This window comes from Amblyomma maculatum, chromosome 7, assembly GCF_055883805.1.
Source record: "Amblyomma maculatum isolate TAMU_Amacu chromosome 7, ASM5588380v1, whole genome shotgun sequence".
Taxonomy (NCBI): domain Eukaryota; kingdom Metazoa; phylum Arthropoda; class Arachnida; order Ixodida; family Ixodidae; genus Amblyomma; species Amblyomma maculatum.
Window position 1 is genome coordinate 15,644,388 of NC_139350.1, and position 26,241 is coordinate 15,670,628.

Consider the following 26,241-nt stretch of genomic DNA (forward strand, 5'->3'; position numbering starts at 1 on the left):
ACGTCACTGCAAAAGAACTTGCATCGAGGCGCGTTTATGAATACAGGCGTTAGCTTATCAACTTTTCTCGTGAGGCTGCACTCTACTTGATGAACACATTTCTGTACACATTGTGATAAACCATTACCGTAAAATTCCGAGCAAGCGCCCCCCCCCTCTCACACGTCGAAATTGCCCGAAAAATGGAGGGGCTGCTTTTCCGGAATAGGATCGAAATTCAAGATGACGGCGACATTTGTCTACCAAAAAAAGAAAAAAAAAAATGGCGCTCATCGATTCAAATTTTTATTTATCTTCAGCAACATCAAGTTTATTGAGCGAAATAATTCTGACTGCTACGTCAGTCACTCTCAAAACCATCGAAAGACTCCTCCAGTCAGTCGCAAAAACAAGTTCACAGCATTCTGCTTGAAGTCCCCCCCGGTCTTCTGGCGCCACGGCTCCAATATCTACCAGAGCACCAAGCAGGTCGCCTTCTTCGGAGCCAACGAGCGCGTTAGTAATGCCGCAACCCTTAAAGGAGCGTGCCACTGTTTGCACAGCAGCCCACGCCTCGGAAACGAAGTCAAGGACATGCTGCCGCGACGGCTTCTTCAGGTTCCCCTTGGGTGTCCTCTCTTCTTCACGTATATTTCTCCCACAAGTGCCGTAGGGTGGACTTAAAAGGCTTATTCCAGAACACATCGGCCGGCTGCAGGATGCTTGTGCACCCCGCAGGCACGTAGAGCACGTCGGTATCGTGCTCCTCAAAAGCATTTTTGGCAGCTTGCATTTTATGAATGGGCGCTTGGTCCAGTACCAGTAAACGCCGCACGTCATTGACGTTTGGGCCCCAGACTCTCGACAGCCACTCCTGCATTTTTTCTGAAGTCATCCAGCCATTTCTCGTGGCAGTGAAACGAACATTTGCTATGAGTGAAAGAAAAAAAAAGTCAGCACTTTGATAGAACGAACTCCGAGACGACGTAATTTCTCGCCCCACTGAAGAAAAATTAAATTCTCACCTGGTATGCGAATGCTGGCAAAGGTCCTGGCTGGAATTCTCCCGCTCTGTTCTTTGAAGATAACGAAGGCCGGGAGCTTGTGGCCGCTGGCGCGTGCGGCTAGGCAAACCGTGAAGCCTCGCCGGGCACATCCAGTGTTTGCGATCTGGATGGTGCTTTCTCGGACCACGTTGTTCGTCCTGTTGGCCGGGTTGTCTATTCGGACCATAATTTGATCCATAATGACGATGTTGAACAAGGTGTAGTCATTGCGCTGTCGTAGGGAGTTTGCGGCCAACCGAAAAGCATTTTCTGCCTTCGAAAATTCCTCAGGCGTCTTCTGGCTCTCGTTCGTAGAACGGCGCATTGACACGCCGAACCGCTGCTTCCACCGGCGTGTGTAGTGGCTGGAAGCTCCAAAGTTTCCCAACTGCATGCCGTTTGCTATTCTGACAGCCTCTTCAGACAGAAGCCGGTTGCTAACGGCACGCCCTGCTGTTCTTTCGCACTCGAAGAACTCGAAGAGCGCATTGTCCACGCTTTCACTAAACACCGGCGCGCCGTTACTTAACTTTCTTCGAAGTTTTCTTTTTCCGTAGTTTTGCTGCAGCAACTTCTCAAAATTCTTGTCCCGTTCCCGTATCTGTTTCCGGTCGAACTTGAAGTGGCGAGACGTTTGGTGCACTTCTTTCCGTTTTCTCGGTGCCATTGTATAACCTCAATTTTCTTTGCCACTGTGTAGGAATGCATTACCGACCTGACAACAAATGGCTAGTAGCAAACGGGTATGGAAAACGGGCATGCGAACAGCTTGAAAAGCCGGATTGGATTGGATTCTAGGACTGGATGGGGCAGGCCAGTGTTGCCTAGGCACGGTGCATGCTAAGGGGGGGGAAGGGAAGGGGGGGGGGCTTTCCCGGAACGGCGCGGAAATATGAATTTAACAGAAGTTAGGGGAGGGCTCTTGCATGGGTAGGGGCGCTTGTTCGGAATTTTACGGTATATGCTAGGCTCCTTTTCACTATTTTACCCCGCCCGGGTGGCACAGTGGTTACAGCGCTCGACTACTGTTCCCAAAGATGCGGGATCGAATCTCGGCCTCGGCGGCCGCTTTTCGATGGAGGTGAAAACAAGGCGCCCGTGGGCTGTACGATGTCAGTGCACGTTAAAGAACCCCAGGTGGTCGGAATTTCCGGAGTCCTCCACTACGGCGTCTCTCATAGCCTGAGTCGCTTTGGGACAAACCCCTCAAACCAAATCTTTTCACTATTTTAGAATACGCGAAATGATAGCTTAAGGGGGGACACTGCCCTTTGTGGCCGAAAATGGGTCTAAAAATTGATTCATTTATTGCTTCATTTTCCGCAACTATCTGCAAGTTTAGGTTGAAAAATACAGCCTATTTCGCATGTTACAGCGCTCCAAAGTTGCAAATCTGAACGCTTGCCCCCTTTAAATTGAGGTCAAATTGTGCTGAGTTTTGATCGGCCGCAGATTGAGAAATGCGTGCTCTACCGGCATCATTTTGATCTCGTTCGAAAGATCGCAATTCAAGCTATTCCCATGCCACAATCGGCGTCCGCGAGCGAGCACCCGAAGTCGAAAACAAAGGGACAAATTTGCGCGCAACATGCGCTGCTATTGGGCTCCGAAAGCATGTGACCCAAACGACCACTTTTGGTTGGCTGCTTGCGTCGACTGCTTGCGGCTTGGCGCCCTTTTGAAAAGGTCGCATAGTTAGGCCTAGCTTGTTTAGTGACGTTCAGTTGTCACGACCATGTTGTAAAACTGGGAAAATTTAGGCTCGAGTGTCATACTAGCCGAAAAAGCAAAGAAAGGTAGGGAAAAGAGGCGCGCCGGTGACGCGGCATCCTGTTATCGGCAATCAGCGACGATGCGCAGATAAGGGCGAAGCCGATGGTGCTTGGCACAACAGATAGGAGAGCTAACGATTTCCGGAGGAGATTCCTGCCGCATGCGAACTTCGTAATCGTGACGATGCAGATGAAAATGTGATACCTAAGCTGTTTTCATGGGCACGAAAGATTGAACACTCGGAAAAGTTAGTGGCGCGGCGGCAGCGGTAATTGCGAAACGGCGTCATGCGCGGCATGCAGAATGGCAAACTTTGTCGAAATAAATTTGTGTCCGAGTTGTAGGGGCAATTATCTCGATGGAAAGTGGTGCATTCACACCAAAACCCTGTCATAACTCATTTCATCGAGTTGCTGTTAGCCTTGGTAATTCAAAAATATGCCCAAAATGTTTTTTGCCAATTTTTCAAAATTGAATTGTGGACAGTCACCAGATCAATATTTCTGGTCCTGCTCTTGCTACAGTCATTTTCTTTTGCTAGAAAGCTAAGCTCATGTATCTTTTGACACCAAGGTAAATGTAATAACCGTAGGGGAAAATTTACTGAAGAGATTGTCTTGGCACCGAAATGGACGGCCTTTTAGTTGTTTTTTTTCATGGTGTAACGTTGACTCAAACTGGCATAGAACGTTAATTTTTGCTTTATTTACTTTCCAACCATTTCTGATCATACTGATATGTCAGACCTTGTCATAAATTAAGTCTACATGTTCTGAAATGTTTTTACTTTTCTCAAAAACAGCATCTTTGAGGGTGCTGCAATATTGGAGGAGATCAATATCTCCAGTCCTGTTCTTGCTATTGCTATAATTTTATTTTTTTTAGAAAGGGACTCCTGCCACTTTCATGAAACCGAGGTAAATGCAGGTACCACAAAGGAAAATATACTGAGAAGGTTACCTTGTCTTGGGCACCCAAATGGACCTTTCCTTTCAAACATTTGCTATTCAAATTGGCGTAGGCCATTAATTTTTGCTTTAGATCACTTTTCACTTGTTTCTGATCTTGTTGTCATATCAATCATTGACACAATTTACACCTACATACTATGAAATGTTTTTTCTCATTTTCTCAATACTGCAATTTTGGAGGAGAGATATCTCTTAAACTATTGTGCTGCAGCTCTTATTCGTGTCTCGTTAGAAAGATAAACTCTTTGACAGTGCAATAGGATTAAAATATGTACAGTTATTATGCGGCAACATTTACAGAAATAATTATCAATTTTAGGTGCGAACTTGGGCTTTTAGTCATAAAAGTTTGACTTTGTGTGACTTTGGTTCAAATTCTTCTAGCACGTTAATTCTTGGCTAGCGGCACTCTATGATCCTTCTAGATCACTCTGGCGGGTCTATTCTCATCATGCCGTAAAGTGTTTAGTAGTTAACTCACCTCCAAATGAAGAACAAGAATTAGGTAATATTTTGAAAACTATTTCATCTACAAGAAAACTAATCAGATATTTGAAGTCAGAATGCGAAAATATATTAACCGTTCAAGTTTCAACCAGATTAACCCATAAATAAAGAAAAAAGTTTTAAGACGGATGTGTCCCCTTAACTAAGTTTTCTTTCTGCGATATCTAATTTCTGATTTCTTCATTCCTAATTCCTAAGCTAATACAGGGATGGAGGTGTGTGGGGATGCAAAACTGCCTGTGCAGTGAGACTGCGGGATTTCTTTTATTAGAGGGTGCGCGTGGACTGTTGCAATTGTAACCCTGTTGCATACCTGCCAACTCTCTCGAAATGTCCTGGAGTCTTTCGAATTTTGATTACATCTCCCGATTGTACGGACGCAACCTCAAATCTCCCGAAAAGTGGCCGTGCCGCCATTACCCAGCGTGTTTTTCTTTTCATATATATATTTGCGCTATAGCCAAGCTATAGTTCTATAATGTCCTATTATAAAACCATGCCAGAAAGCAGCGAGAGAGCAGTTGGTAGCCACCATGCACCTTGAGTCGAGGTAGTGGCTGCCGGGGAACGTGAGCAACTGACGGGCACTGCCATATTGGATTTTCCGGATTGGCTCGTCTTGGGCTGGCTCCCATATTTAGCAATCCAGTCTTTATATGATCGTGGGTCGTGTGTACGCTAGCCGTGCTAGTCTTCAGTTGGCTTGCTAAGGTCGTCGATTGAAGAGTGAAGTGCGGAACGCCGAGCGACTCTTTGTTGTTTCCCCGGGTTGGAACAATCGATGGCGCTTTTGAAAACCAAGAAGTACTTGCAAGTATTTCAGAAATCGTACACGACGGAATTTCTGTGATTTGACAGTTCACGAAAAGGTGACAAATATGGGTTCTGTACCATGTGCGCCTGTGATGTGAGCGTTGCGCATGGCAGCAAGAACGACATCAAGGTACACATCGCTTCACAAAAGCATAAGAACTATGCTTGTGCTGCAGAAGGGCAGGGCACTATCCGCAGTTTCTTCCAAAACAATAGCGAAGACAGTGTGATCCGTGCAGTGTGCCTGTTCACAAGATTTCTTGTCGAACACAGCCTGCCGCTAAGCGTGAGTGATCATGCGGGACTTTTATTTCGGAAAATGTTCCCGAAAAGTGACGACGCAAAGTGCTATGGATGCGGACGTACCAAAGCAACTGCCATCATTTGGGAAATGGCTGCGGAAGCCAGAAGCTCAATGCTGGAGTCTCTTAAACGCCGTGCTTTCGCAATCACTGCGGAGGGAAGCAACGATAGCACGTCGCAAATGTATTCCATCATGGCAACTTACTGCGTAGAGGAATCGCAGCATGTCGAAAGCCGATTGCTTTGTTTGCAAGAACTCCATGGAGAGGCCATCTAGTGGAAAATTAGGAACCTCGTTCTAGATGCGCTCAAGCCATCATCATCATTTATTGACCCCTTAAGGGAGGACATGGCTCTTAAAGCTATATTTCTTAATTTGCGACCAAACTTGATAAAACTAGGTAGTCTGATTCAGTTTCTTGCGCTGATTTCAAATATGCAACTATTTTTCCAATTGGCCAATTAGCCTAAAAGATAGATGAAATTAATTGTTCACAATTTGCAGAAACAATGAAAAAAGTAACCACACTAAAAATAATTCATATTGACACTTTGCGAGGTACTAGAAAGCATAATGCATACAGTGTTAGGAGCATGTTTTTGATAAAACAAATATTAGCGATGTTGTAGCATTTCAAAGTCCACCATTCAAATGTGGGTGCCCTACTGTCTGACCTAGAGCAAAATTTTTTAATTTTTAAAGCGTAAATTGCAAAATCTGCTCCTAACAATGTGTGCTTTGCACTTTTAGCTACATGCCACAGCAAAAAATATGGTTCTACCTCCATTTAAGGCAGAGATATCACTTCTGCATATAAGCAAGAAGTCAAGAATCGGTGTTTTGAGAAAACGAGAAAAAAGAGATTGGCTCTCTTTTAATGAAAAATGTCGAGAAAATATTGCAATATTTTGCAATGTAAGTGACTAGAAGGCACCAGGGATGTAGTCAGAGTGACTATGGCCACCAAATGGTGGTTTTTGAAAGCGTGCTGCATGTCCGCAGTGGTCTTGCACTTGTTTGCAGGTGCCACTGCTCGGCGGTGGTCTGTCACCATCTGAGAGTAGGGTGGCGTATCTCAGGTTGTGCTGTTGCAGTGATCTCTGGAAGAGGCTGAGAGCAGCCTCAACTTCCATTTCACCAGCCTTCTTGGTGGTGTTTTTCTGGCATGCATGGGTCTCCTTCCAAGCCTTGTATGCCGGGTCATCCTTGCTTGGGGCACGCTCGTAACAAGTGCAAAAATTACTTGGGACCACGTAATCGAAAACTAATCCTGTAAACAGCTCGATGACTGTGCCGGCGCCGATATGGGACGAGTGGCCGCACGTCATCCAGGAACCGTCGTATGACACAGCAATGTTTCCGGGATTTGCAACCTGCAATTTATCGTTTAGATCCCGGACCAATTGCGTGCACAGAGACGTTTGCTGCTGCGGGTGCCAGCTTCTTCTTCACATACCTTTGCCACGTTTTGTTGTGGAGGCCACGGTGTGAAATGTTCATGGTCGCAAAAACGTCATTAAGTGCCGTTTCTCGATTCCCGGTGGCTTGCATCGCGTGCGCAGCAAGGTCGTTCACAACGAATGGGTTGCACTTCTTTTTTCCGTTCACACGGGGCGAGCTCCACGCCGACGCAACACCACCACAGCACACATACTTGATAATAATCTTTATGGCGAGGCCATATTCACGTTCACCTTTCCCTACCGTGACGCTACCGCCGCACACCTTGCACTTTACAAACGACATCAGTGCATTCATTGAGTCCAAACTGATAACGAAGCCCGTCTCGATGTCTGATGGCGCGGCCGCAACATCGTCAGTGCGAGTGAAAAAATCCATCTTTCGCTTGGTGGCCGGTGTTGAAGAAAGAACTTGTAGCTTTTCTTGGGCTTCCATTTCTTCCTGCAACAACTCCGTACGCTGCAGTATTTCGGTGTCGCGCCGAATGCGGCTGCTGTCCGGAATGCATTCACTCGTTGGCGATCCGGTTAGGCTAAGTCCACTTCGGTACTGTCCGTGGCTTCGGCATCACTTGCTTTTGGCAGCGGACTATTCTCGACGCCGGCCGAAGGAACTGAGCGCTTCTTGAAGTTGTAGGCCGATCGTTTCTTCTTTTTGCCAAACTTTTGACTCGTGGCAAACTTCGGCATTGCTTCCGACATCGTGCCGCACTCGTCACAACCCTACGACTGAACAAGAAGAGACGCGTTGCCTGCGGAGGAGCAGACGACGGGAACTTTGCGCGGCCAATCACAGCACGCTTTTCAATCACGTGTGCTAGCTCGACGAATAGAACCGCGCGTTTGGACTTTTTTTATGCTTGGATTTCAATGTCACCAGTAGGCCGGCGAAGGCACTTGTGGTGGGAAATGGGAAAAGAAAAGCCGCTCTTTCCAACGAGACCAAGATGGCTGCGATCGCGCGTGTAGAAAACGACCTACGCGCCTCGGAAAAAAAAACTTTTTTTTTTTTTTTGCGGATTTCAGCTGACAGTGATGCTATAAATTGATTATGTGGCCCACATACTGCACCACGAGATATAAAACCTGGTGAATTAAAGGAATAATAGCTACAGATTCTGAAAATGTCAGTTTCAAAAAATGATTTTTTCGCGATTTTTTCGTCTCAATGAGCCGTGCCCCTCCTTAAAGACCCTAAGAGGGGTATTACATAAGGGGGGGGGGGAATCATTTTAAGATATAACATTTTAAGTCAAAGTAAACAGAATAGGTGAAACAATCGATGTAAGGCAGGCTTCAATGCAAAGGGGAAAAAAAATACATGTGTATCAATCAAGCAGACAGGTACAGTGAATCATACATTGACAAAATGGAAAGGCAACAGTTACCACATGAGGACTGTAAGTGTAAAGACAGCATTTTCCGGACTTTAGAAGCATCTCTTTCAATTACAATACATTCGGGTAATGAATTTCATTCTTCAATGACAAGAGGCAGGAATGACTTGTTAAATGTTATTGAGCAGCCCTGGAGTCTTAAATTGCTCATAGAGTTGAAAAGATGATGCAATGTTCGGACAGGAGGGAGCAAAAGGGAGTCTCGAAGGGAAGGAAAACAATAGTACAGTTTATAAAACAATGATAAACGGCCAATTTTATGCCTTTGCGCAAGAGGCTCAATGTAGAAAGATAATTTTATACTGGTAAAGCCAGAGCAGGTGTCATAAATGGAGGAAATAAAGCGGGCTGTGCGGTTTTGGACGGCTTCTAGACTTTTAATTAAATAGGCTTGACGTGGGTTCAGAATTGGGGATGCAAATTCTAGTTTGCTATGGACGAAAGTTTTGTATGCTAGGCTGCAAATGGAATAAGGGGAAAAATTGAGGTGACGTCTGATAAAGCTGTGTTTTCGATGCATCAGCAGCAATCTTTATGATGTGGTCGGACTAGGTGAGGTTGTTCGTGATATGGATTCCAAGGTACCGGTCTGATTCGGTTTGGCGGAGGTTGGTTGAATTCAGAGAATATGCGTAGTTTATGGTAATTCGTTTGCATGTTACCTGCATGAATTTGCACTTTGTTATGTTGAGCATCATTAGCCATGTGGAACACCAGCTTTCATTTATGTTTAGGTCGCTTTGGAGCAATTCCTGATCTATATTGGAAGTTATGCGGTGGTACAGGATGCAGTCATCTGCGAAAAGATGAATTGTCGATGAAATGTCGGAGGGAAGATCGTTTATGAAGATTAAAAATAAAAGCACCTAGCCATGCGAGACACCAGAGAAGACTTTTGTTGTGGGTGAATGGTTATTTTCGATAACAATGAATTGAGAGCGATCAGTTAGCAGCGAATCGAATTTAATATCAGGGGATCAAGGCACGAGCATGAAAGCATGGCTAAAAGACATAGGTGGGATACACGATCAAATGCTTCAGAGAAATCCAGATATAACAGCGAAGTTATACCCATGGAGAACTGCATTCCATTTTGCGCTGACAACGCGGATGTTATGATTGGGAAAATGAGCGGCGTGTGGCAGCTGTGCTAAAAGAAGCTCATGAGAGCTTGCTAATCGTTGGCTGCCCATGCCACCTCATCAATCTTGCGACCGAGAAAGGAGCTGCCTTTTACCTACAAAATTCGACGAGGTGCTCGTGGACATCTGCTACTTCCTCGAGAAGAGCGCCAAGCGAAAAGACTGGCTCATCGAATTTCAAGAAATGCACTACACAGAGGTGAGCAAGATTTTGAAGCATGTGCCAACGCAGCGGCTATCGCTGGGAAAGTGCCTGACCAGATTGCTGGAGCCGTGGCAGCCTTTGGTAAGCTTCTGTCTGAATGAGACAAAGCCAAAAAACCAGCAGCGTCCATCTTTTCTAGGGTCGTATCAGATCCCCAAGAGAGCTACAGTTTTGGGAGAAGATAAGCATGATGAAGTTGAGCAAGATCGCCGAAAACTGAAGGAGCCAAGAGGCAAGGTAGATGCAACCCCAGCAAAGAGAGTGAAACTTTCATTCGAGGGTACAGGACATGCCAGCTTTACCCGTGAAGAACGGCTGTTTTATTCCTGTCCTCTGACGTCAGCTTGGCATATGGCCTTTTCTTGAAGTGTGGGATCCCTGTTTTCGAAAAAGTCAACTGCCAACTTCAACCCCAGACACCTCAAGCTGACCAACTCCAGTCTCTCTTTATGCAGCTCCCAAGGGGTCAATCCCTCTTCCACGAAGGCCTGTGCTTCACCACTGGAGGTTGCCTACCAAGGTATAATGAATCAAAAAGCCAATGAAGATCTGTTCCTTGGGAGCCGCATATCATCTGTTGTAGAGAGTCTGCCTACCAGTGACAAAGAGCAGTTCTTTTCTGCTGTTCGACAGTACTTTGTTAAGGCATGTAACTACATAAAGCACAAGATGAAGCCTTGAAGAAAGCAGAAGTCGCCAATTTGAATTTTTTTAGCAGCACATCCTTCAAGAGCCTTGGCTTCTTCATTGAGTCTTGCCTGCAACTTCTGTCCCAGGAGAAGAACGAGTTGCGGGAAGTGGCCTTGGATGCCCTGGCAGTAGAATTTGCAGAACTACAGGCATATGATGTTCCTGAAGAGATCTTAAATAAAGAGAGGGTTGATATTCAGTGGTCAGAAGTGGGAAGTACAACTAGCATTGATGGAAGAGTGAAGTTTGGCAGATTGGCAAAGGTGAGGCTGCAACTACTTGCCATTCCACGCAGCATTGCTGAATGTGAGTGGATCTTCAGGATGGTTAGGAAGACAAGAACTGAATTCTGGACTTCGCTTTCCAACAAGGCTCTTGGTGACCTCCTCATGGTAAAGGGTCATCAAACCAGACGTTGTTTTGAGCGGACGTATTCTGACATGTTCTTGAAGCGTGCGAAGTCTGTGACTGCCAAGTCACTTCACAAGTAAAGTTGGCCCCCCTTCCACTGCAAGCAGCAGGAATCCAGGGGCTTTCGCGAGCCTATAAATACAGAGATAAGTTCAAAATAAACTAGTGGGCTGCCACTCTCATCTCATTCTGATGTTTCAGCCTGAATAATTTTCGAATTGTTAAACTAAAAACAAAAAGCCCCCCCTCTCGTCGCTGCCGCGGCACTTTCCCGAATTTTCATCTTGCTAGGTTGGCAGGTATGCTGTTATGAATAAACCATAGTTGTCAGTGTGCGCTTGTCTTATGTACGTCAGTTTCCTGCTTCCTTTTGTGCATGTTTAGAGCGTAACAGGCAAATGTCTTGAAGAATGCAACTCACCAGAAAAAAGAGATTCCAGGTAAATAGACACTCCAGGTTGGGTTCATAACTGTTCAGCCGATCCTCAACATTCTGTAATGTATGGCCGTAGAATGGTAGTGTGAGTAAATGGCCAGCAGTATCAACGGAGATTCTACAGTGCCCCTTTATATGGCCACTGTCCAGGGAAGGACCTTTTAAGCAAAGGATCTCAGTGTTTCGATCAGGTACTGGAGATAATCTGTGCAAAATACTACAGTGACGCACGCCGCAAAGCAGCGAAAATACAAATTAAAGCTCTCTCGTGTTCTTTGGGAAGCCAGCTTCCCGTTCTCTGCGCTGGCCCGTCGAGCCACAGCTATGACGTCTTAGTCGAAAACGACGACCATTGGTCCGTCTCTCTGTCTGAGGGTGAAGAATGGATGTTTACCGCTCGCTGCGCGCTTTTCCCTCGCCACGGCCGGATTGCATCGAGCGGAGCGCGCTCCCTCGCCCGTTTTTTTTTTTTTTTTTTTTTTTCCGCGCACGCGTAGTGCCACGCCCGACCTCCAGTCAAACGTGGAGGAGGAAGGGGAATTTGTCTTGCGGAGGCTAGACGACCGGGGAGGAGAGTGAAAAGCCTTTGCGAAGAAACGGGAGGAGAAAAACATAACAGAATCGGGTGATTGCAGTAGTAACTGCGTTATTGGTTACTCTTTTCAAAAACATTTTGCGGACCCTCGTTCTGGGGGCAAAGTCACACAGTTACTGGAAAGAAAATCGGAGGGTGGACAGTGGGCCTTTAAAATGGTTTGTCATAAAAATGGAGGTAATCTATTGATACATATGTCACCCGTTAATAATTAGGGGGTATTATTAACGATGCGCCCTTAACGGTGCGCACACTCCCAGACACCCTTAGAGTGAGTGGGGGTAGCTGTTCCGGTCGCAAAGGAGATGCCCTCGACCTGCGTGGCAAGCTCAGCCGGAATTCAACTACCTTGTAGTGACAGAAGGGGGTGGTCGTTTGGTGCCCAGCTGTCGCCGGTTCAAACCAGAGTAAGGATCGGAGTCAGAAGTAACAAACAAAACACAATTTATGCACAGCAAGAGACGATACAAAGGAATACACAATATTACTTGAAATACATAGACGAGAGGTTCACAGAATACAAACGCTAAGCATGCAAATACAGAATGATTCTATAACACAGAGGCTTTCCAACAGATCAAACACGAGAGAGTTACATAAACAAACACCAAATTGTTCACCGGGCACTGTTGCAGTCCGACGCCTCAAGAGTCACGATGTGGCCGCCATACGAGACGAGCGCCGCTCCCTTGAAAGTCTGTGGGCTTGCCAGCAGCGGGTGATCCCCGGGAGTCCAGTCGAAGCACGGGCGAGCACGTCGCAAAACACTGACGAACTGACTGACTGACTCATCAAATGGCGCGGTCTCTTTAAATAGGGCGCGCCGCGTCTGTTTGTTAGCACGAGTCAAAGCTAGCGCGCACACACACTTAGCTTCGCTGGTTATAGCGCTCTCTCTTCCTCCCGTCGAGCCGCGCGTCGCCATTGGCCAGGTCCCATAGAACATGCTGGAAATTTCTGGCTGATTCCAGTCCGATGAACCACCGTCCTCCCCGGGCAATGGGAAAGAGGGTGACGGCAATGCGTACAAAGCTACGCGCTCTCCCGCGCGGGGAAGGGGGCTTTTCTCTCCATGCCTTCCACGCGACGCCGTGCGGGCCTCGCGCCGTTCCGGCTTGATGAAAATGTGCGCCGATTTCGTGACACTGCCCCTCCCTTAAAGAATATTGTCTCACAATATTCAGAACAACCACGAACATCGCGCGCACATGCATGCGCTCACAAATATATGGGGCAAATGTCCACACATTGCACAAATTTCACACACCGTAATAACACATTACAAAATTCACACATCAATGCCATGATGTTCACAAACATAGCACCACGCTGTCGTCAGATACACATAGGAATCAACAACACGCAGCTCTTCAAATGCGAAGCGCACAAACCTAAATTCCGAGCGTAATTACAACCCGCGATCAGTGCGTGACACGCTTCTGTCCGCCAGGGATTCTGCCTTCGCTCTAGGCTCTCGCATTTGAGACACTTCTATGTTCCCCGATCGGGCTACTGAAAATTCCCAGAGGCATGACTTATCCTCTTGCAAATCACTCAACCAATGTGTGCCGATAATTGCCCCTACAACCAGTAGCGCCGACAGATACACGGGAACCTGTGCCAACGTGCACAGACCAACAAAAAGAATCACTGTAGTGCTCTTTCCTAGGCACCGGTATTCCTTCCGCTGAAGGTGAAATATCCCAAGTAACGCCCCCATGAGTAGGACAAACACTTGGGCTACCTGCATCAGCGACGGCCTAGGCATTCCTGACTTTATTTCCTGTGTTGTCTCTTTCTTTTCGGTTTCCTCCTGAGAGGCTTCCTTTTGTTTCTTCATGTCTTGAGTCTTTTCTTCCGGCTTCTCATGGCCTTGCTTTCCTCGCCCTGCCTTTTTCTTTTTAGATTCCTTGCAGCGCACAGGCGCGGGACTTTGATCAGGTGTCACGAAATCGGCGCCCATTTTCATCAAGCCGGTACAGCGCTAGGCGCGCGCGGCGTCGCGTGGAGAGCATGGAGAGAAAAGCCCCTTCCCCGCGCGGGAGAGCGCGTAGCTTTGTACGCGCTGCCGTGACCCTCTTTCCCATTGCCCGGGGAGGACGGTGGCTCATCGGCCTGGAATGTGCCAGGCCCTTCGAGAAAGTTCTGTGGGACCTGGCCAATGACGACGCGCGGCTCGACTGGAGGAGAAGAGGGAGCTATAACCAGTGAAGCTATGTGTGTGTGCGCGCTAGCTTTGGCGCGTGTTAACAAACAAACGCGGCGCGCCCTATTTAAAGCGACCGCGCCGCTTGTTGAGTAGTCAGTCAGTCAGTCAGTTCGTCAAGTGTTTTGCAACGTGCTCGCCTGTGTTTCGGCTGGACTCCCGGGGATAACCCGCTGCTGGCAAGCCCACGGACTTTCAAGGGAGCGGCGCTCGTCTCGTATGGCGGCCACATCGTGACTCTTGAGGCGTCGGATTGCAACAGTGCCCGGTGAACAATTTGGTGTTTGTTTATGTAACTCTCTCGTGTTTGATCTGTTGCAAAGCCTCTCTGTTATTGTATCATACTGTAGTTGCATGCTTAGCGTTTGTATTCTGTGAACCTCTCGTCTGTGTATTTCAAGCGATCTTGTGTATTCCTTTGTATCGTCTCTTGCTGTGCATAAATTGTGTTTTGTTTCTTCTGACTCCGATCCTTACTCTGGTATTGAACCGGCGACAGCTGGGCACCAAACGACCATCCCCTTCTGTCACTACAAGGTAGTTGGATTCCGGCTGAGCTTGCCACGCAGGTCGAGGGCATCTCCTTTGCGACCGGAACAGCTACCCCCACTCACTCAAAGGGTGTCTGGGAGTGTGCGCACCTTTAAGGGCGCATCGTTAATAATACCCCCTAATTATTAACGGGTGACAATTATTCTGGCGTCCGCGACAGGACGTTTGGTGCATTCAAGCTCAGAGGACGGAGAAAGAGTTGGAAAAGTTTACGAAGAGGTCGTAAACAGTGTAACAGCAGAGCGATAACGAGAGGTACCGCGCTGAAGCGGTTGTGTGAGGTCCATTGAGAGTGCTATGTGTCAGCATTAGGCAGTTCAGATTGAAGATGAATCTCAAGGAGATTATTGCGTTGGGCCTAGAGAAAGGTCTAAAAGGAGCTGAACTGCGAGAATGGGTGGACCGAAAAGAAAGAGAGGTTCTAGAACAAGCTAAGAAGGAAAGAGAAGAGGCTGAGAAAGAAAGAGAGAGGCAAAGAGAAGAACGAGAGAGAGAATGGCTGAGGAAACAAGCAGAGGCAAAGAGACAAGAAGAAGAAAGAGAAAAGGAATGGCTCAGGAACAGAGCCGAAAGAGAAAAAGAATGGCTGAGGAAGCAGGCAGAAAAGGAAAAAGAATTCTTAAAAGAGAGAGAGATCCTTCTCAAAAAGCTGGCTGAAGTTCGGCGTTTGAAAGGTATTTCCGAGCCTCCGGAGGTTACCTTTCCTTATATTAGAAAGTACAGCGAAACAAGCGATACATTGACAACCACAGGTACTGTAGAAACTGGCTCCAGCAGCCAGAATGAGGTTGTGGATCAGCGTGTTCCTGCAACAGAAACTTCAGATGACCGAACTGGAGTTCAGAATTCTCAGAAAAATGAGATTGTGCCCTCCAAGACGACAGGTTGCAGAGAAGCTGCAACGGCAGATGTCGAGCCAGAAACCTCGGTGTTTTCAAAGCCTGAAGATGAAGAAGGGCAGGATTGTAGCTCCTCATTAAATGACACCATGGCTGAGTGCATGAGTGACCGGGATGAGGAGACTTCAAATTGCAGTGAGCACGAAAGCTGGGATGAAGGTGGCAGTGCAGATCCTAACCTTGAGGATTCAGAAATGGAAGAAAGCGAAGACTGCACTGCAATGAAAAGTTTCAAGAAACATTTTAAGGAACAGGAGGTAACCAAAAGTGAGGATAATGAGTCCCTAGTTGAAAATGAGTCCTGCTTTGAGAAGGTACGACTTAAGATCGCAAAGAAAAGAAAGAAAATGAAAAGGATTGAGGGAGAACAAAGTTCTCAAAAAGACGCTCCTTTCAGACAGCAATGTTCTGATTATGCGGGTAAAACCGGATCAAACGTTCCTCGGACAAAGGTGCGAATAAAAGTGAAAATGAAAAGAAACAACTTCAGACCTGCCAAGTCAGGTGAAATGGAGCCGGAAAAGTCAAGAAGAAAGAAAAGGAAGAACTTACTGAAGGACTTGAAGCGCAAGGAGAACAGCTCAAACAGAGAAGAAACTGGGCGGCCGGCACGGAATAATATTAGGCCTGCAGGCGACATTTCTCTCCGCGAGCGTACTGTTGGGGGCCTCAGATACAAGGGCCAAACTACTTCTGATCGGCAAACAGACAATATAAGGAAGATCAAAACGCGAATGAGGAAGAAAAGCAGGACACGCGTGAGAAAGAAGTACCAGTGCTTCGTAAGAAAGAGAACTGGCGCGCTAGGTAGTTTGAGAGGGGCTCACCTGTTCGAAGGAAGAGCCACAAGCCGTTTGTGGAAATATAGGCGAAAGCATGCCTTGGGTATGTGCGCTTCGCATTTGAAGAGCTGTGTGTTGTTGATTCTTACGTGTATCCGACAACAGTGTAGTGCTATGTTTGTGAATTTCATAGCATTGATGTGTGAATTTTGTAATGTGTTATTACAGTTTGTGAAATCTGTGCAATGTGTGTGTTGTGGACATTTGCCCCATATACTTGTGAGCGCATGCATGTGCGCGCGATGTTCGTGGTTATTGTGAATATTGTGGGACAATATTCTTTAAGGGAGGGGCAGTGTCACGAAATCGGCGCCCATTTTCATCAAGCCGGTACAGCGCTAGGCGCGCGCGGCGTCGCGTGGAGAGCATGGAGAGAAAAGCCCCTTCCCCGCGCGGGAGAGCGCGTAGCTTTGTACGCGCTGCCGTGACCCTCTTTCCCATTGCCCGGGGAGGACGGTGGCTCATCGGCCTGGAATGTGCCAGGCCCTTCGAGAAAGTTCTGTGGGACCTGGCCAATGACGACGCGCGGCTCGACTGGAGGAGAAGAGGGAGCTATAACCAGTGAAGCTATGTGTGTGTGCGCGCTAGCTTTGGCGCGTGTTAACAAACAAACGCGGCGCGCCCTATTTAAAGCGACCGCGCCGCTTGTTGAGTAGTCAGTCAGTCAGTCAGTTCGTCAAGTGTTTTGCAACGTGCTCGCCTGTGTTTCGGCTGGACTCCCGGGGATAACCCGCTGCTGGCAAGCCCACGGACTTTCAAGGGAGCGGCGCTCGTCTCGTATGGCGGCCACATCGTGACTCTTGAGGCGTCGGATTGCAACAGTGCCCGGTGAACAATTTGGTGTTTGTTTATGTAACTCTCTCGTGTTTGATCTGTTGCAAAGCCTCTCTGTTATTGTATCATACTGTAGTTGCATGCTTAGCGTTTGTATTCTGTGAACCTCTCGTCTGTGTATTTCAAGCGATCTTGTGTATTCCTTTGTATCGTCTCTTGCTGTGCATAAATTGTGTTTTGTTTCTTCTGACTCCGATCCTTACTCTGGTATTGAACCGGCGACAGCTGGGCACCAAACGACCATCCCCTTCTGTCACTACAAGGTAGTTGGATTCCGGCTGAGCTTGCCACGCAGGTCGAGGGCATCTCCTTTGCGACCGGAACAGCTACCCCCACTCACTCAAAGGGTGTCTGGGAGTGTGCGCACCTTTAAGGGCGCATCGTTAATAATACCCCCTAATTATTAACGGGTGACATCAGGATCCTCGGGAAATTTGGCGCCCTTGATATTTCCCAACACCAAATCGTAGATAGGGCGTTCCACGCACAGGGCTGTCAGTTTTCCAGAATAGTATTGCGTCTGCACTTCCAATTTTGCTTTGGGTAGCAGCTGAATTGAGCCGTCAATCAGCCTCACAGGGCATTTCTCTCCAGTCAGATCATTCTCCTGAATCAAACTGCGTCTAACGATTACGGCACTGCTACCTGTATCTCGTAGCACAGAAACTGATTTTCCTTTTATCTTTCCCCTCGAAACCGGCATCCGATTCACCGCAGATCCAGGTTGTGCATGTACTACGGCGTTCACCACCCGGATTTTCTTGTCCTTCCGATTAACAACCGTCTCTGCTTCCTCCTCCTCTAGGTCATGCACCACGCGGACTTTCCTGCCGTTCTTAAGCTCAACAAAGCCATCGGCATCTTCTTCCTCCAGGCGATATTCCGACTCTGTCGGAGTCCTTGCGCATGCCGCCTGCGGTGCTGCCTTGTCAGCGTCGGGACACGACATTGCTTTGTGGCCCTTCTGTCCGCATTTCCAACACGAGGATGGATTGTAGGTTGCGAGTTTGCGGCAGTTAGGTGCATAATGGCCTAGTTGTCCGCAGAGATAGCACCTCGGGGGTGACTTTACGCTAGGTTTTGTCTGTCGAAATTCTGGCTTTCGAGGGGTTTCAGAATTTACAATTTTGCTCAAATTTTCGCCTCCCTGGGCTTCCAAATATTGGTCTGCCAGATCCGTCATTTCATCCAATGTATTCGCTTTTCTTTCTTTTAAATAAAGCGACAGACCAAGGTGACAGCTGCCCAGGAATCGCTCCTTAATTAGGAGTTCGCGAAGTGCGCCATACTGTAGTTTAATTTTTGAGAGTTCAGTCCAGTGGTCGAAATAATGACTCAGTCGCGCAACATACTGTGTTGCCGTTTCACCGTCCATAGGTTTTCCAGTCCTGAACTTCTCACGAAACCCATCCGTCGTAAATCTAAACCTTTTAAGTAATGCAGCTTTCACTTTGTTATAGCTGCCTGCATCCTCAGGAGGAAGTCTTCCAAACACACTTAATGCTTCGCCGCTAAGGCAAGTGCTCAAGATGGTAGCACATTCACTGTCTGTCCAATTTGCATTTATGGCGATCCTTTCAAAACGCAAGAGGAACACGTCGAGATCGTCTCTTCTCTCGTCGTATTTCGGGATCAATTTACTTGCGTCTATCCGCAAGCTGCTATGTCCTTCACTGGAGCTATGCACTTCAGTTAAACCGTTGTTGTTCCCTGAGTTTTGGAGCTGAAGTTTCATAGTAAGTAATTCCTTTTCTCGCTGAAATTCCTCTTACGCTCCTTTCGAGCCTTCTCTCTTTCTTCCTCGGCTTCCTTTCGAGCCCTCTCTCGTTCTTTTTCTGCTCTCTCTCGTTCCTTTTCTTCTCTCTCTCTTTCTTCTTTTTCTCTCTGGCTAACCCATTTGCGCAGTTCGGCACCGGACAACCCCAGCTGGGTGCCAGTCTCCACCAACTCTTTCAGACTCATATCTGAAGCGCGAACCGTCTGGGTGTAGCCTAAACACTGCTTAGCGAACTTCGCCTAAACGCTTCCGCGCGGCACAACCTCTCGCTACCGCTCTGCTGCTACACTGTTTACGACCTCTTCGTAAACTGTTCTAACTCATTCTCCGTCCTCTGAGCTTGAATGCACCAAACGTCCTGTCGCGGACGTCAGAATAATTGTCACCCGTTAATAATTAGGGGGTATTATTAACGATGCACCCTTTACGGTGCGCACACTCCCAGACACCCTTAGAGTGAGTGGGGGTAGCTGTTCCGGTCGCAAAGGAGATGCCCTCGACCTGCGTGGCAAGCTCAGCCGGAATTCAACTACCTTGTAGTGACAGAAGGGGGTGGTCGTTTGGTGCCCAGCTGTCTTCGGTTCAAACCAGAGTAAGGATCGGAGTCAGAAGTAACAAACAAAACACAATTTATGCACAGCAAGAGACGATACAAAGGAATACACAATATCATTTAAAATACATAGGCGAGAGGTTCACAGAATACAAACGCTAAGCATGCAAATACAGAATGATTCTATAACACAGAGGCTTTCCAACAGATCAAACACGAGAGAGTTACATAAACAAACACCAAATTGTTCACCGGGCACTGTTGCAGTCCGACGCCTCAAGAGTCACGATGTGGCCGCCATACGAGACGAGCGCCACTCCCTTGAAAGTCCGTGGGCTTGCCAGCAGCAGGTGATCCCCGGGAGTCCAGTCGAAGCACGGGCGAGCACGTCGCAAAACACTGACGAACTGACTGACTGACTCATCAAACGGCGCGGTCTCTTTAAATAGGGCGCGCCGCGTCTGTTTGTTAGCACGAGTCAAAGCTAGCGCGCACACACACTTAGCTTCGCTGGTTATAGCGCTCTCTCTTCCTCCCGTCGAGCCGCGCGTCGCCATTGGCCAGGTCCCATAGAACATGCTGGAAATTTCTGGCTGATTCCAGTCCGATGAACCACCGTCCTCCCCGGGCAATGGGAAAGAGGGTGACGGCAACGCGTACAAAGCTACGCGCTCTCCCGCGCGGGGAAGGGGGCTTTTCTCTCCATGCCTTCCACGCGACGCCGTGCGGGCCTCGCGCCGTACCGGCTTGATGAAAATGTGCGCCGATTTCGTGACAACATACCAACCTTAGTGTGCCTCCGATGGCCTTAAAGCAAATGTCCAGTCGGGCTATTTTGCATCGCGATAACCCTCGGCACGTTAGTGAAACTAGATGCTTCCAGAGAAAAACCGCCCGGCCGACTGTGTAGAGAGTCTATACTTGAAGATCGGTATCTCATCGCTGGCATCTGCTGTTAAAGAACAGAGTGGCAAGTTGTAACTATTTGTTGTTTAATTGAGGTTTTTTTTTTTAATGGAGCGTACTTATTATAGGTAGCACACTGTTTTTCATTAAACTGCCCTGTACGTGTTGTTGTCGGTGGGCATCGTGAAAACGTGCTTAATCCCGTGAAAACGTGGTTAATCCGACTTAGCTTCTTCTTTAGATGTGCGAGGTAACTGCTCCACTTCGTCTCCCTACCCAAGGACAGTTGTGTGTACTCGAATGTCGTCAGTAACGCAACTGTTACACAAAATTCGCTAATTCCGCTTTAAAACTGCATTCAACTGCTCTCTGTGTATTTTTTCACATGGTTTTTTGTTGTGGTTTTGTTGTGGTTTGGTCGTGTACTAGGTTGTGGTGTCTGCAAATGCATCAATCAATTGATCAGGGCTTAACATACTATTTGGGCTCGCCTGTGTGAGGAACTCTTTACCTTTTCTCAATGATTAACCAAGCCAGCAGTAGAAACTGATTTACACTGGCCATTTGCTGCAGTAAAGCCTCACTAAATCAAGCCCCTTTAATTTGGGAGTATGTTTAATATGGACTTCTGTTAGGAGTCCTACACATATTTTTCATCCAAATTGGGCCTGGCATCGGTTGATTCGGATGGTTATCTGTAGTGGCACCGTGTCAAGGCATGACTTCCTTGTTCCTCCGGACTGAACTGCTTGTATTGCATTGTTTCCCATACACCTCTGTCAAGTGAGCTACGTGTTCTATCAGCATTCCTTTGTCGTTAGGGTGAGAGTCTGGCTGCATAGTTTTGTTTTCAGAGCTTATCCTGGCATTTGAGGAGACGTTTATTATTAGTTGCACGTATTAGCCAGCCAGCTGACATATAGTTGCTCGCCTTTTTGAACAACAATTTTGTAGGTGCTTATAATTTTTTTCTTGATTTGAAAGGGTTGTTGCCAGTCCAGTTGCAAAGAGTGCGTCCTTTGCGTCTGTCTTTCCAGTACTCTGAAACTCCATGCTCGTCACTTGGTGTTCGTAATCTTATGCGATAAATCCTTCTTATGGGAAGTGCCGCATATTAAGAAGCTGCAATGCTATTGTGTCAGCCACTAAAGAAAGCCATTGTGGATTGCGCCACTCCATGTGGTGTGCGCAAGCCATTTCTTTCTGAAAATTCCAAGAAGTTCCTGTTGTAAACAAAGATTCTTATTGGCGCTGGTGCTCTCTTTGTTAATTGTGCTTTTACCTGAACGTTTTTTTTTGTAATGCGTGGGCTTTTTAATTTTTAGACTTTTAAATAATTGGCACATTTTTTTTCACTCGTTTGAAGTTGAAGTGAATAATGTACCTATACCACACAATTTCCTTATCGAGGAAATGCCTTGAGCATTTATCACTTGCAAATTTAGGGTAGATGCACCTTTGTTCTTTGTTGCAAAGGCACTGGTGTACTAAAAGACATTTCCTCATTTTTTTTTTTCTCACCTCAGTGTGGAAAAGGTCCTTTCGTTTATTGTACAGAAGCTGCCTACATCTCTTGTTCTGGTTAACACTTTTTTTTTAACTGCAGGCAGCACATCCGAGCCTGAAAGCAGTGCAGAGCCAGATTTCCAAGCCCAAGGTAAAGAACTGATGCCTCTGTATATATATATTTTTTTTGCAACTTGAGTAGACTTTTCTGCTCTTCCGATTGCAAAATGGCTTAATTTCTACTAAATTGCTTAATTTCTTCATCTGTTATGTCACTCAAGCTCTTTAGCTTGCAGTTGTTTGTGAAAGGCCGCCCGGCATAGATATACTTGTTCACTTGTCCAAGCCATATGAAGGTGCCTGTGTGGCCTAAGGGCAACGTATCTGACTCAGAATACAGAGGTCCTGGAAGGCTGGGTTTTGATCTTGTTCTGTCATCTGAAAGAGAGGCCCAAATTAGGCAGCTTCTGCCAAATGGGCCATGTCATGTGATCTCGTGACGTCACAGAACCCGACAACAGATCAGTCCGGACATCCACCACCAAATACTATCAGCCAGAGCCGTGCCCATGATTGTTACTGACAATGCCGGCACTGGATTTTCCCGTTAACAGGGCCTTCAACATGATAGCACCAAAATGGTTTGTGCTGTTGTCAAACTTTGCAGGTCTGTGCAACTGATTTGCACCAACAGCACTGTCACGAGGATCTCATTTGTTCCTTGTCGCACATTGCGCAAGTCTATTGGGGCCAGAGTGAGAAAATATTCTGCCCCACGAGCGATGATAGGATGATCTGGAAGATTCTGGGCCATTTCAGAGTAGCTTGTGATTAGAGGTACGAAGGGTGGCAGGTTTGGCTACAGACAGTTTTCTTCAAGCAAGGTGCAGTGGCAAAATATGACAGATAATAGTGTAAGCTTCTTAGGTAGGATGCTGTTAACAAGGGCTAAATACAGTGGTGTCTCGGTAATTCACTCATTAATAACTCAAATATTCAAATAGTGACAGCTTGGCTTGGTCCATTGAAGTTCCATAGAATTGTGCATAATTAAAAGGTAGTAATTAGAACGAGAGTCATTTCCACCACAGTATAATTTGAACTACAGTCAAACTGGCTAATGAAATTGTAAAATGTCCGTGATTTTTCATTACGTTTGTTTTTATATGCCATTTTTGCATAAGGCCTCGAAATGATAATGCGAAATGGGAACCAAATAAAGAACCTAATCTGAGAAAATCCACGTCGGAAGTGCTTACTTTAAATCCCCATTACTCGAGGTTATAGAAGCAGTGAGATCATTTGTGATCTTGCTTTGGGCGTGGCGCGACTGTGGTGCCAGCCTCTGCTTGCACAGCGGCTCGTACGGCGCATATTACAAGATGGGCTAGAGCTGTTTACTGGAGGCACCATCGTCAGGCTAGGTAGGGTGCATGTGTGATTGCACCGCTGCCGGTCAAGGGGGCACTTATGTCTTCACATATGTTCTCTCTCGCCCACCACCATTAGAGGTATTGACACCGGAATCTCACAAACAACCATGTGACTGCATCGGCTCACACAGCTCAGTCCGCACATTTTTTCTCTGACCTGTTATTTTCCACTGCTTTTGAGTAAGAGCTATTGTAATGCAACATTCCAAAAGCGAAAGCAGTGGAGTATGCTGTATTGGCCACGTACACGACAAAGTATATATAGTCAGTTGTTGAAAAGTAGTTGTGCGGTTGACACTGAAGCGTAATGCATTGTGTGCATTGCAGTTGCTTGTTACAATCATAGGCATTTCTCACAATATCGTCATGAAACTTAAGGGGATCAGCAATGTTTTTAGTAGGTCAGCACTAGGTAAGAGATAACCAGTGCTGCAAGTTCGCTACGTAGATTTGAACTGTCGCTATATTTTTGTTACATGGAGGTTTAAAAGAGAGGCACTTCTATGAGGGATGTTGGGGAATTGAAAATTTCGTAATTTCGAGCAATTTTCTGCATGGAGGTTATTTGGTTCATTACATATTGCCTTAACTGTATACGTAGAGTTGTACCCAAAAATTTTCAATGGTGGACATTTCAAGATGAAATGATGAAGACGAATGGAGGACATTTATTTGAAAGAAGAAACAGGTACTGAACTAGTGGTAATATTGGAGGAAAGGGAAACTGCAGCTCTTCAGGAGCATAAGCAGTAATGGAGTCAAGTAAAATATGAAAACAGCAGCCTTACAGCAAATACAATACAGTCAACGACCGATTTTTCGAACCCTCTAGGGAACACAAAAACATCCGAAAAGTCAGGCAGTCCGAAAATCGAATGCATGAAAAAGACGTACCATTTTACAAATATTTCTGGGATCAAAACAGTCAAGGATGAGGTATTAGGCTGGTGAAACACCAAAGCATGAAAAAGAGTTGTTGAAAAACTCTGCAGCCGACAGCCTGTTTATTATGCGTGTGTCGTCACGGCAGCCGGCGTTATTGCTGCAGTGTCTTAAAGAACTTGTCGATCCTTGTTTGGACGGCGTTCCGCTTGCATGCGATCATATCCGTCTCGATCTGAGCAAGTCATGTCAGTGCTGTACACCGATGAAAGCGTGAGCAATGCTCGCTTCAACTTGGCGCTCGTAGGCGGCGCAGATGTTGGCTCCTCATTCTCAACATCTAAGTCTTCCGAATCCTCCACAACCTGATGGACTAGCTCCTCATCGGTCAGTTCTGCGCAGAAGTAGAGCTCATTGTCAGCGTCGCCGAACTGTTTGAAAGTTATTTCCGGTTGTATGGAAATCCCAGTAGAGCGGAGGTCATTGATCGCGTCGTACATGGGCAGGCACATGTCAATCACATTGTCGCATTCAGGCAAGTCTGCTGCCTCTGTGGTGAGACAGTTGCAAATCGTGTCTTCCTTCACTGTTTTTCCATGCATCTGCAAGCATTCCGACAGCAGACCGAAGGTCAACGTTGTAGCCCTTGCCGCTTTCCGCACACAACACCATGTGGTTTAGTACCCGTGAACAGTAAAAAAGTTTAAGATTGCGGATGATGCCTTGGTTCATCGGTTGGAGAATTGCAGTCGTGTTGGGCGGCGGCATGAATTCCAGCTGTACAGCCTTTCAAATTCTTGATGTGACCATGAGTGGCGCAGTTGTCAACAAAGAGCACGACACGTCTGTTCTGAACTTCAAACTTCCTGTTCAACCTGCGGACGTAATTCTCAAACTGATGTGTGACCCATGTCTTTTTGTTGGCTCCTTACAACACTGGCAGCGATGCCCCTTTAAAGAGGGACGCGGGCTTTGAAAGTCGAAAAAACGCGGAAAAGTCGGCTTTTCAAAAAGTACATTATAAACTACCTTTTCTGTAATTATAAATGCCTAATTCATCGTAGAACTGTTTAAAATTATATATACAACTTGGCGCGGCAGCCCCAGAGTCGCGAGCGAACAGCAAAAGTACTCAAACTTCGCGCACGCCATTTCTCTGCCGCTGAACTAAGCGTCGCCATCTTCGTCTTGTTTTGTTTGTGAATGCTTGCCCTTTTCCATGTTGCCTTCGCCGGCGGCGTCCGCGGCGTAGCAGAAGCGTGGCTCGCTTGTAATTGGGGCCTCACAGGCATTGTTGAACTTCCCACATCTCGAATTCGGGCTGTGATTGGACAAAGTACGCGCTCCGTGAGAACGCGGGGGATCGTGCAACTGCTATTGGCTGCTGCGCGCGCTGACGCGGTGGCTCCTTCCCGGTGCGTCGTCTGGTCCGGCTGCCTACTGAGCTGGCTTTCTTTGTGCGCTTGCTGAATCGCTTCATGTTTCACCATATTTAAGATCGCCGTGATCATCGCTGGTTACGGATTCTGGTGGCGTGTTTTGAACGGTTTCGTGCACCTTGTGGATTGTCGTACGGTTGGCCACGATGCGCGCTAAGGAGTTCAAAACACTGCATACGTCGTCGTTCTGTGAATTCCGTCCGAATGGCGAAGTTAGCGAAGCGCATTGCCAACGGTCGCGGAGACGCTTCTATCAGTGCTGCCTCTGCTGCACCACTACTAGACCGACTGCGCTTCCACTTCCAACTGCATATCTTTCGCGTCAACGTAAGGAAACGGCATTTGAAGCGTGCCTACTGTACCGACGATATCAACCTCGGTGATCTGAGCCTCCCGTATCGCATCTGTCATCGGAAGCGATAACGCGTCATCAGCGTCGTCCACTGTTCGCATGGAAATGCACTTTCCGAGGGAATTGGGGAGGTGGAGGCACAACGTGCTGCAGTGAAAAACAAACTTTAGACTTGAAAATGCTGTTTTAAACTTCAAGGGCCATTTTCTCAGATTTAATTTTTTTCATGGTATGGTTTTCTTATTCCCGCAGTATCTCTGGAACCGTTAATCGGATTCCCACCTGGTATTTTTTATTGTGTGCCTAACCAAATTTCAGAGGACAAGACAAG

The 26,241-nt window shown here is 47.0% G+C and overlaps 1 long non-coding RNA gene across 1 annotated transcript in view; it reads left to right on the top strand.

The window, feature by feature from the left end:
* The window catches only part of LOC146182744 (uncharacterized), an 85,603-nt gene that overhangs the window by 10,355 nt on the left and 49,007 nt on the right, over positions 1-26,241 (top strand). Inside the window, exon 2 of the long non-coding RNA XR_014708389.1 lies at positions 21,905-21,955. This is a non-coding gene — a long non-coding RNA (uncharacterized LOC146182744). The remainder of the gene's footprint in view (positions 1-21,904; positions 21,956-26,241) is intronic.